Below are 12070 nucleotides of genomic sequence, written 5' to 3'. Positions count from 1 at the left end.
TTGTTATTTCTTAAGTGTTTCCATTATTCTGACTCAGATAATTAAAAAGCAGATGACACCTATTTGCTGCACTGTGCATTTGTGTTGTGGGCAGAAGCAAGGACAGGAATGGAATTAGATGATTTAAGCCTTCAAAAGCAGTCTCAGCTCTTCTTGCACAAAGCAATTTTTCTCCGTTTCACAATAGAGAAATTTCTTTTTAAAAATTTAGTGGAAGATAAAGGGTCTCCTGTTCTTGTTATTCATCATCTCATTAAAAAACCCAAATGGTCATTCTTCTTTGCAAAAATTACACAGGTCCTTTTTCTAAGTAAATTAGAATAAAAATACAAAGTGACTTCTGTGTTTAAGTATTTAAAAAATACTTAATCCTTAAATATTTAAATTACTTAAATACCCAAATACTTAATTAAATTTAAATTAAATAATTGAAATGCTCAAATGCTTAAATTCTGTATTTAAGAATAAAAAATACCTTAATCCAGTAAGGTAAATTACTTGTTAAACTTATTCATTGATCCATGCAATAAGTTATGAAGCATCTACTGTGCACCCACCTAATCCTTAAAGCACCAGATAATTCCTTACAGTTCTTACAGCTGAGCATATCAATTGTCATTCTGAATAGCTCACCATAAAGTGCTTTACCAGATTAAATGCAGACTTCAATTTATTATTCATTTTTGCTCACATTGCAAGATTAGAGAAATGTGATACATATTAACCTTCAAGGCTTAATAGGCCTCATAGATCTGGAAACACAGGGACCAGGATTTTATTTAGAGATACATAGGTACAGAAAATGTCCAGGAGAACTGAATATTCTCCAAAAGAAAGGCGTAAAGATACTGATATCATGTTTTGGTTTTCTCTCTCTCTCTCTTTTTTTTTTTTTTTTGAGACAGGGTCTCACTGTCTTGCCCAGGCTAGAGTGTAGTGGTGCAATATCAGTTTACTGCAACCTCGGCCTCCCAGGCTCAAGTAATCCTCCCACCTCAGCCTCCCGAGTAGCTGGGACTACAGGAGTGTGCCACCAAACCCGGGTAATTTTTTGTATTTTTTAGTAGAGATGGGGTTTCACCATGTTGCCCAGGCTGGTCTTGAACTCCTGGGCTCAAGCAACCCACCTATCTCAGCCTCCCAGAGTGCTGGGATTACAGACATCAGCCACCGTACCTGGCCTCATGTTTTGGTTTTAAACAACAGCAGAAGAACCAGTTGAGATGAGAGCAGTCATGATTGCCATCCTAGGAAGCTTCTTAAAGAAAATTCTAGAGTCATGTTTAGAAATGTAAGTTGAAAAAGGTCTTGTGGTGGAGGAAAGGGGGTAGGGAGGGAGAAGAAGAGACAAGAATAGAGAGGAGGAAAGGGAGGTGATATGGTTTGGGTCTGCGTTCCCATCCAAATCTCATGTCAAGTTGTAATCCCCAAGGTTGGAGGTGGGGCCTGGTGAGAGGTGATTGGATCATGGGGGCGGATTTCCCCTTTGATGCTGTTCTCATGATAGCATGTGAGTTACAGCAAGATCTGGTTGTTTAAAAGTGTGTAAGACCTCCCCCTTTGCTCTCTTCCTTCTGGTCTAGCCACTTAAGATGTGCCTGCTTCCCCTTCACCTTCCGTCAGGATTGTTATTATCCTGAGGCCTTGCCAGCCTCAGGATAATTCCTGTATAGGCCGTGGAACTGTGAGGCAATTAAATCTCTTTTCTTTATAAGTCACCTAGTCTCAGCTATATCTTTATAGCAGTGCAAAAACGGGCTAGTACAGGAGGGCAGGAAGGAATAAGAACTATTAAAGGGCAGAGTAATGCAGGAGATAGGAAAGGAAAAGAGGAGGATCTTATACTTTCACATGAGTATTCAGTTCTTAAACCAGAAGTTTTAATCATTTTGATTGAATTACACAGCCATTTATAATTAAACATTAATTAATAACATTGTTTGTATGGATTTATGCATGTTCACACAGCCTGAGTAGAAGAATCAAAGGCCACCTCCTCTCCAAAACGTCCTTTGAATTACCCTGATAGAATTACTCCCTCCCTCTTGTGTTCTGCAGAGTATTTCGTACATTCACTCATAGCACTGCATTGTGACTATGCATCGCGTAGCTTTCTCTCTAGAAGATTATGAGCTTTGTGGGAGAGGAACTAGTCCATATAACTAATATTTATTGAGCACTTTTTATGTGTTAGGCATTTTGAAAAGGACAATCCTATAATATAAATATTTGTATTCTTATTTTAAAGATGATAAAACCAAAGCAATGAAAGTTAAGTATTATAACGTTCACAGAGCAAAAAACAGAGGTAGAGCTGGGATTTGAAAGCAGGCAGTCTGATTCCCAAGCCTTCACTCTTAAGTAATCTAATGTATTATCCAACTTTGTACCTAACACAAAAGACACTTTTTACTTGAATTGTTAGTAGTCAAATTCTTTAAAAGTGGAATGAGCTATTTTCTTTAAGATGTAACCTGACTTTACACTTAACTGGAGTTTTTAAAAGCATTTATTAAAGGAAAATTGTGGCCTAGTCTCTCTCTCTCTATACACACACACACACACACACACACACACACACACACACACACATATATATACGTATGTGTGTATATATATATATGCCATCTCAGGTGAAGTGAAAAATGCCTCTGATTAGATGCATCAAAGAATGAAGCTGTAAGCCACTGTGATAACTTCAAACTTCAAGCAGCTTCCATTGGTGTTAGAGTGAGGCAAGGAGGGGTAAAATGAAGATATTATTTTAAGTTTATTTGTTAATGGACATAATTTATTTTGCACAACTAAAAAAATGGTCTCAGAAGGTAGAAATATACATGTAATCTGTATGGTGAATAAAAAGAAATGAACAAAGTAGGGTTTGTGGGAGGACTGAGCTACTGTATTTAACTCATTGCTGTATTCAATAAACATTTATTGGGTGCCAATCTGTTTAGAGGCCTCCAAGGGGAAATTCCAAATGTGAGTCACTGAATAGTATCTCTACCTACCTCTGCACCATCAGGAAGTCTGGGAATGTCATCCTGTAGTTTGAACTTTGTTTGATAATTTTTTTGTATAACATCTATTTTTCTTAGAGAACCTAATAGCAACTTGAGGATAGGGATTGTGACTCATAGTTTTCCTGTCTTCTGATGATGTCTACAAGGACTGTTCTCACAATTGTTGGTTAATAAATAGTTGCTGAATGGATGAATAAATGGGGAAATCAGTCAATCGACAAAGCTTGTTTATTCCCAGTTTAAAAAAAAAAAATAGCAAAGGGTAGAAAATGTTACCAGGTTGAAACATTGATTTGATTCAAAGATTTCAGGTATTGTCAAGGAATTCAAAATGTCTCTTCATCTTACCTTCATTACTTGTCTGTCTTTTTTTCCTTTTCTCATGTTTTTCCCCTTTTCTATTTCTCACTTTTTTCTTTCTTTCTCCAGCTACTAATAGTTCTCCATGATCCCTTTCGTTAACTGAATAGATATGTGTGTTTATGGGGAAAGGAATGAGATTTAAAAATGTGATTCGATTTTAGATTATTTGGGTTTACGATACAAGTGAGGTATCAGAAAGTTATGATAGGGAAACATTAATTCACAGGGGGTGGAGCTCTTACATAGATTTGGGATTTTTCTACGTGAAGGTAATATTAGAAGGTGTGGGAGTAGGTGTGACCACATTGACTTAAACAGGGCACCAGAGTTTACTTTACTCTGAAACACTCCCTCTCCTATTTCTATCAATGCTTATAACAACGAAACTGCTAATAGCAATTACTATGTCTCAGACGTTGGTTCTAGTGATACAGTTATTTGCTTCTCAAAGCAATGTTGATACTGCGATCTGATCTTGCAGTCAGCTGGTTATTTATAGTATTTGCTGAATTGTTATTAATCTAATTTCCTTTTTTCAGATTGTGTGACACAGGATAAATTGTTTAACTTTTCTAATACATATAATTTTCTGTTTGTTTGACTTGATGTTCTTCATCATTACCATTAATAAAACCTATGTTTGGTTACTTTGTCGCTTAATGTTTATGCATAATAGTAAAAACAGAGATCATTAAATGAGTGCTGCACTTTCTCTCTAATAACCATTATACTATGCTTTTTAGGTATACATTTATCTTCTCTAGGCCTCGTAATAATCATATGAAAAAACTGAGACTTTGTGAATATTGTTAATTTGTTCAAGATGGACAGCTAGTGAGGTAGAATTTGAAATAATGAGTTCGGTTACAAATACCTTGCAATTCACCAGAGGTCTACTTTTCCTGATGGTACTGTCTCTTCTCTACTTTTTTTCATAGACTATGAATATATTTAAGTCTCTTTCATTACAAAAATGACAGCTTCTTTATTCATTCTCTTGTTTCCATTCTTTCTTATGACTTATTTTCTCAGCCAAACTTCTTGAAAGAACATCCTGCAGTCACTTATTACCTGTATTTTCCTTTCCCACAGCACTTTGGCGCCCCTCCCACCATTCAACTTATCCTGCTTTGACAAATCTTTCCAATGGCTAAATCTAATGTTCACTTTGCCATCTTTATGTCTTTCTTCATATGCCCCTATGACCCTCCTTTTTGAAAAGGTTCTAATCATATGGTACTTTGACAATTTCTCTTCATTCTTCTACCTTGGACTCTTCTTGTAGCTGCCAATACCCAACATTATTTTATAGTTTATGATAAATCACTATAAATACTCTCCCTATGTGATCTATTCACCTTTATGGTATTAACTATTGTCTCTATATTGATGACTTCTAAATTGATATATTTGTGAAATTTCCTCTGAGATACACATTCATGCTGATTTTCTTCTGTGTATATACATTTGGGTGTCTCATGAACACTTAACTAAGTCTAGCTTGATTAATCATATTTCTTTTATGATCTGGTCTTCCTCTTGTGTTTATGATCACAGTAAATAGCAACACCATCCATTCACTTATCCAGACCAGAAACCAGGAGTCATTCTAGATCCTTCCCTCCATCAACTTCCACATTTTAAATGCATCATAAATCAATTCTATTCTCTACATTTTGTATTATTCAAATTCATCTCTCTAGCGTCCTGTTTTGCCCTTATCAACCTATCATTCATGCTGTTGTCAGGATTTATTGGTAAAAATTCTTCACTCCTGCATTTTCTTTGTTTGTTTGTATTATGTTTTTGGTAACTCCAGTTTACTACGTGGTGCTATGGTGTTCTCTTCGCATCATAGTATAGGCTGCATAGTATCCCATGGTGTATATGTATCACATTTTCTTTATCCAGTCAGCCATTGATAGGCATCCTGGCTGACTCCTTGTCATTGCTATTGTGGATAGTGTGGTGATGAACATACAAGTGCATGTGTCTTTTTGGTAGAACAATTTATTTTTGTTTGGGTTTATACCCAGTAATGGGACTGCTGTGTTGAATGATAGTTCTGTTTTAAATTCTTTGAGAAATCTCCAAGCTTCTTTCTACAGTGGCTGAACTTGTTTACATTTCCACTAATAGTGTATAAATATTCCCTTTTCTCTGCAGCCTTGTCAGCATCTGTTATTTTTGACTTTTTAATAATAGCCATTCTGAATGGTGTGAGATGGTATCTCATTGTGGTTTGAATTGGCATTAGTGTGAGAACGTTTTTCACACAAACTCATTGAGGCCTGACAATAACTCAGTGATGGGATTGTAGGGACCATCATCTCCACTTGCTGAATAAGGAAAATCAACCTCAGAAAGGTGCAGTGCTGCTGACTCACACCTAGCAACTGGATAAACTATGGCTTGACTTCAGGTGTTCCGATTTCATTTTATACTGCAACACATATAAGAAGTTTTGGTGTTTTGGCTAACTCTGGGATTATCCTGAAATAGTCTCTAGAAACTTAATAAAACATCTAATAATTGTTAATATTTTTTACATATTATCACTTGTTATTCAGAAATGTTGGGGTTGGAAAAAAATTAAAAAATTTTTGTTTTAGAACAATGGACAGTCATCTTTATTGTGAGTATTTTTTTCAAAATGGATCAAAATGGAAGCTATTCATTTTAAGTAGGTATTATCCATTTATTTATTCATTTAGCTTTATTGAGGTAAAATTGACAATAAAAAATTATATGTATTCAAGGTATACAATGCGATGTTTTGATATATGTACAGGTATACATTGTGAAGTGATTACCACAATTGAGCTCATTAACATGTGCATGCTTTTATTTATTCTGGTAAAGAAGAGTCTTGGTTTTTAGCTCTGCTAATAATGTAGAGTGTGAACTACCTACCCTTTGTGCTTCAATATTATCTCCACCCACACCTCAATTCTCACCATCTGAGCCATCTGAGAATATTTACTTAAGACAGAGAGTGTGTAAAAATTAGTTTCTCTAGCTCAAAGCTCATGCTTTCTAATAATACTTTTGAATTCTTTTTCAATGAGAGGAATTTAAAACAACAACAACACTTATTTAAGGAGATGTATTTTGTACTATTGCAATGATATTAAAATATAGTCAATGACATTGTCTAGGGCCCATTTCATGTCAAAATAAGAAACTCCTCCCCAACTCTTCAAATTGTTCAACTCCTAAAAAAATTTTCAGCTTGATATAGCTATTTATTTTTCTCATTGGCAAGAGCTTATCTATTGTCTACTGCTGCATAAAACCACCCAGACTTAGTGGCATGAAACAACAGCCATTCTAACATCTTTATGGATTTTGTACCTCTAGCATTAGAACTGGGCATGATTGGAATGACTTGTCTCTTCTCCACCATATCTGGAGCTCAGATGGGAAGATTAAATGAGTGGGGCTGGAATTGCAGAGGTTTATTTGTGTACATGTCTGGTTCCTGGGCTGAGATAACTTGGAGCTTGCATTCAGTTGGGCCTTGCTACTGCAGTGTCTACCCTTGGCTTCTCCCTGTGGTTTGGGCTTCTCCCAGGTGGATAGCTGGGTTTTGAGAGGTACATCTCAAGAGTGTTCAGAGAGCAAACACACCAGGAGAACTGCAAGGAGACTCTGCACAGACTTTTATAACATAACCTCAGATGTCACAAACTCCTTTTTCCACCATACATTAGAGGTTGAAGAAGTCCCAAGCCTGCCCAGATTGAAGGGGAGTGGATACAGTCTTCACATTTCTGTGAGAAGCATGTCAAGAAATTTGAGGGAATTTAAAGAAAAAAAACACCACAGGTATTATGGAGCACTGATTTTCAAAGCAAAACCCTAACTCTTATCAGTATTTTGTTTTAACTTCTTCCTTTCTCTCATCACTTATAAATGTGTAGTAATGTTTACCTCTTTCTACCTAATACCATTGAATCAAAATACCATTGGACTACGACATGCCCGAGAACAAGCAAAAACAAGGTCTGAGATAATTCACAAATGGGAGAAGACATGTTTTTTTTCATTCACCAAGATGAACAGAGAACTGAAGACTTACTTTTTTTGTGGGACAAAAGATATAAGACAAATTGGGACTCTTTTTAGACTTAATTGGAGCAGGAGCCACAGTTATCTAATTCTTTTTATATATTAAACTTTTCTACTTGCACTTAGCTTGACCTATGAAAACTTTGCCTCCATCTGTCTTTGTTTCTCCACTTCTCTTCTTCTGACTCTTTGTAAATTATAAGGAGAACTAAAGAAGTATCTTCTTTATAAAGCATCATTTCTTTTTCCTGATAATTGCTCTCCTCTTTCCTGTAGGTGTCATTTACAAACTTTCTTCCTTTCATTCTTTTCCTTTCTTTCTTCCATCATTCCTTTTCTGTCCTCTTTCCCTCCTTCTTTCCTTCCTTTTTTCTTTCACCAAGATCCTGGAATCTGACAAGAATGTGGCTCTAACGGAATTTGAACCGCTATCTAAAGAGAATGTCAAAGAGCTTCTGTGTTTCCCTTCCTGGGCTTCACAGTGTCAGTGTTGGGGACTGCCCTTGGCTCTTCCTTGCTTTGCCTCTGAGAGTCTCATGTTACCGTTGCCCCTCACGATTCACATTATCCCAAGTGCAAATCATTATTAACTAACAAAGAGGTGCACATCAATTTCTAAAGGAAGGAAGTAAGAGATCTGTGTGGAATCTGACCAGATGGTACCAGGCAAACACCCTAAATCCACACCAGTAGGTGGAAAGAGGAAAGACCACTGGAGGGTTTTTCATCATGGATTATACTTTGCTGATTTTTTCCTTCTTTTTTCTGCTCACGCTTAGTCCTCCTGATTTTCAAGGGCTTAAGGATCATATCTAACAGGATTTCCAGGTTGAACTCTAGTGTTAATTTTTCTATCTTCATGAAGTTCCAAATCTTCATTTATAATTGCCTTTGGGCCTTGCTTTCTATTTATTAATTTATATAATATTCCATATTGATCCCAAAGGATTTATGGAATCCTTTCATGATATATCTTCATGTGAATTTCCCTGGAGGCCCCAAGACTGTGTGTCCTAAAATGTCTTAAAATAAATTCTACCATTTATCTGCTCCCTGTTTTATTATTGTCTTTCTAGTTACTGGGCTACAAACTCATTTTTAGCTTCTCCTTTTTGATCAGTCTCCCTGTCTAATTGGTTGTCTTGTTCTGTTCAAGGCTTGCTTACTCACTGTCTGGATTTTTGCAAGAGCTTCCTGACTATGGTCTCTGCCTCTACTTCTCACCAAGATCTCTACTTCTCACCTACCCTATCTCTGCCACCAGAATGCTCTTTTAAAAACAGAACTGCATATATTAGTTTGCTGCTTAAAATCTCTCAGTGGCTCTCCCTGGGTTACAGAATAGGAAATATATTTAAAGTTCTCCACAATGCATGCCTGCACTTCATAACTTTAATGTTTGCTAAGTGCTTCCTAAATATTTAGCTGACACAATTGTTTTCTATGTGCTAGCTGATTTAATCTAACTGATGGGGCAAGAACTACATTATTCCTATGTTAGAGTTGAGCAAATTGAGTTACAGAAAGGTTAACTAACTTGCCAGTCTTACAGCTAACAAAGTATACGATTTTTTAGTTGATATGTTTTGTTGATGTTTACATTCACTTATTTGTTCTTCCATTTATCAAACAGAAACTATTTTTTGTTTTTTTATTTATTGGAATAGCTACTTTATGTTAGGCATTATGCTAAGTTTTGAGGAAGTAGAAGCATTCAGTTGCCCACATTAAAGGGGTGTACAATATAATGTAGCATGATAAGTTTCTTGATAGGTGCTCATAGGTTCTTAGCTCTGTATCCTGTTGGATACAGGAGAGGAGAGATCTCAGAGGCATCCAGGAAAAAAATGGCACCTTTCAGAATCAAAGCAGTTGTCCAGGTAAACAATGGGGAAAATAGTGTTCCACACTAAGGGAGGAACATATGCAAAAGCATGGAGATGAGAAAGCATGGCCTGCTTAGAAAACTGGACGTCAATGATGCATCAGGGGCATAGTCTGGAATGGGCAGAATGGAGAGACATGTGACTCTCAGCTGTGCTCAGCTGCAGCCAGCTTATTGTGGGCATCTTCTTTTTTTTTTTTTTTTTTTGAGACGGAGTCTCACGCTGTTGCCCAGGCTGGAGTGCAGTGGCGCGATCTCGGCTCACAGCAAGCTCCGCCTCCCGGGTTCCCGCCATTCTCCTGCCTCAGCCTCCTGAGTAGCTGGGACTACAGGCGCCCGCCACCGCGCCCGGCTAATTTTTTGTATTTTTAGTAGAGACGGGGTTTCACTGTGTTCTCGATCTCCTGACCTTGTGATCCGCCCGCCTCGGCCTCCCAAAGTGCTGGGATTACAGGCTTGAGCCACCGCGCCCGGCCTTGTGGGCATCTTCTTTAACCCTAGAGAGCTCAAGCACTATTCTGTATGTACTAAGGAGAACAAAAGAGAGGAATATTGTCATCTTTATATTTCATAGGATAATTCTAACTGTAGTGTGTAGAACAGTGCAGAGTAGATTAATACTTGAGACTCAGGTAATGTGAATAAAATTAGGTTCTTTTCATATTGTTTGAATTCTAATTTAATTTGATGAGATCTATTGATCATTTTGAACTCCTAACCTTATTTAATGCTGACTAGCTGTTATACCCATGAAATATTTAATTGTGGTCAAATATTTCAGATAGGGTCAAATCTCTCCACTGCAGTGAAAAGGAACAGAAAAGTGCATAATACAAACTGATAGAAAATGTCAGCTAGTTAATTATAAATGAATGCATATTGTTTACATATATGTTTTGACTATTTTAAAATTTAGGAACTTCAAAACATTTTGAAAATTTGTTTCCAATCAAACAACAAAGTGGCGGTATGGAGAAACTCTAGGAGAAGCTAAAGAAGTGTCCTATTGTTCCATGCTGGTCCTGTCTTTCCATAGCCTTCCTCTGCCAGATCTATCCTGGAAATTGCTGTTTGACTTCTCAAAAGGGTGCTTAAGAACAGCTCTTTCTCACCTCCTTCTGTGATGAAAATATATTAAAAAATTGCAATCCCCACCCACTTTTTCTCTACAGAACATGAAGTAAGAAAGCAGAAACAGAAGATATCAAACAAATTAGTCAGTGTTATCAATCCTCTATGGCAAGAGCTGTACATGGATTTATAAATCTTTATCTGTACTTCCAAAATCCAAAAATCTCTGAAAAAGTAAAAAGTGTTTTTATGGCTCATTGGGCAGCAAAACCTGACTAAACCTGAACTCATGGGGTCACAACACCTGACCCAAGCTGACAGGTGGCTTTTTATCATCTACATTTCACTTGTGTGTGAATAGTCACACACTTTGCTGAAGAAATATTAATGTGTTTGACACTGCTTGGAGTGTTACCTAATATGCCAGATATGCACTTTTTAAATGTTATTGCCTGTAAAAATTTTTCCCTTAAAATGTATTTTGAGAGAATTAGATTCACATGTGGTTGTAAGAAATGACCCAGAGATATAGTATACTCTTCACCTAATTTCCTCCATTGGTAACATTTGCAAACTATAGTACAATATCACAACCAGGAAATTGACATTGGTAAAATTCATGGACCTTATTTGTATGTTTTACATACACTCACTTTGTGTGTGTGTGTGTCTGTGTGTATTAAAATTCTGTGCAATTTTGTCACATGTAAACTTGTGTGACCACCACCACCATCAAGATGCAGAACAGTTTCATCACAAGGATCCCTTGTGTTACCCTGGCGTAGTCACAGTCACCACCTTCACTGCCTCTCTCCCTGATGCCTGACAACTATTAATCTGTTCTCTATCATTTGATATTTCAACAATACTGGATAAATGGAATCGTACATTATGGAACCTTTTGTGATTGGCATTTTTCACTGAGCATCATTCCTTCGGAGATCTATACAAATTGTTGTGTGCCTTTTAATATCTGAAACATCTGAACTCCAAAACACATTTAGTCCAAAGGTTTTGGATGAGGGGCTGTGGAGCTGCTCTGAACGTCTGCCTCTAGCCTGCCTGCTCTTTGAACCATTGAGGAGTGGGACTGGCAGGAGCCAGGGGCTGTTGTTCTTATCAGTGAATGTAGTGTGAAACCCAGTCTTCAGTGTCTGGTGTGAATGCACGGCCTGCTGCCACGTGCCATGTGACAGTTGGATCCTATTGCAGCCTCCTTATTCAATATTCATAGTCATCTGCTTCATTTGCCTTTGACTGGGTTTCTCCTGACTGCATTTTCCTTCTGGGCCCAGATTCTAGCTGTAATGTGCTCTCTGGTTTCCCTAGTCTATCTAGTTGCTCCCAGACCCATTCCCTCAGACCGCACCTGGCTTCCTAGATCACTTAACATTGACTCAGATCAGTATGTGGATCTATGACTCAGGGCTCAGATTTCAGCACTTGCCTGCCTCAGGCTCACCTTTGGGCCCTCCGATTCCCAAAATTGGCTACAGGGTTTTCTTTGGAGAGCTTTCTGGTATGTATAATCCTCATCAGTAGAGTGTCTTGATGTCAATAAACTCCAGCCAAAACTATGGTTACTGTTAATATTTTCCAAATGAAATTTGCCCCACTTAAGCTGACATTGTAGTTTGAAAGGTACTTTGGTAAATTC

The sequence above is a fragment of the Macaca thibetana genome, chromosome 5 (assembly GCF_024542745.1).
Source record: "Macaca thibetana thibetana isolate TM-01 chromosome 5, ASM2454274v1, whole genome shotgun sequence".
Classification (NCBI taxonomy): domain Eukaryota; kingdom Metazoa; phylum Chordata; class Mammalia; order Primates; family Cercopithecidae; genus Macaca; species Macaca thibetana.
Note: the sequence above shows the minus strand (reverse complement) of the source record.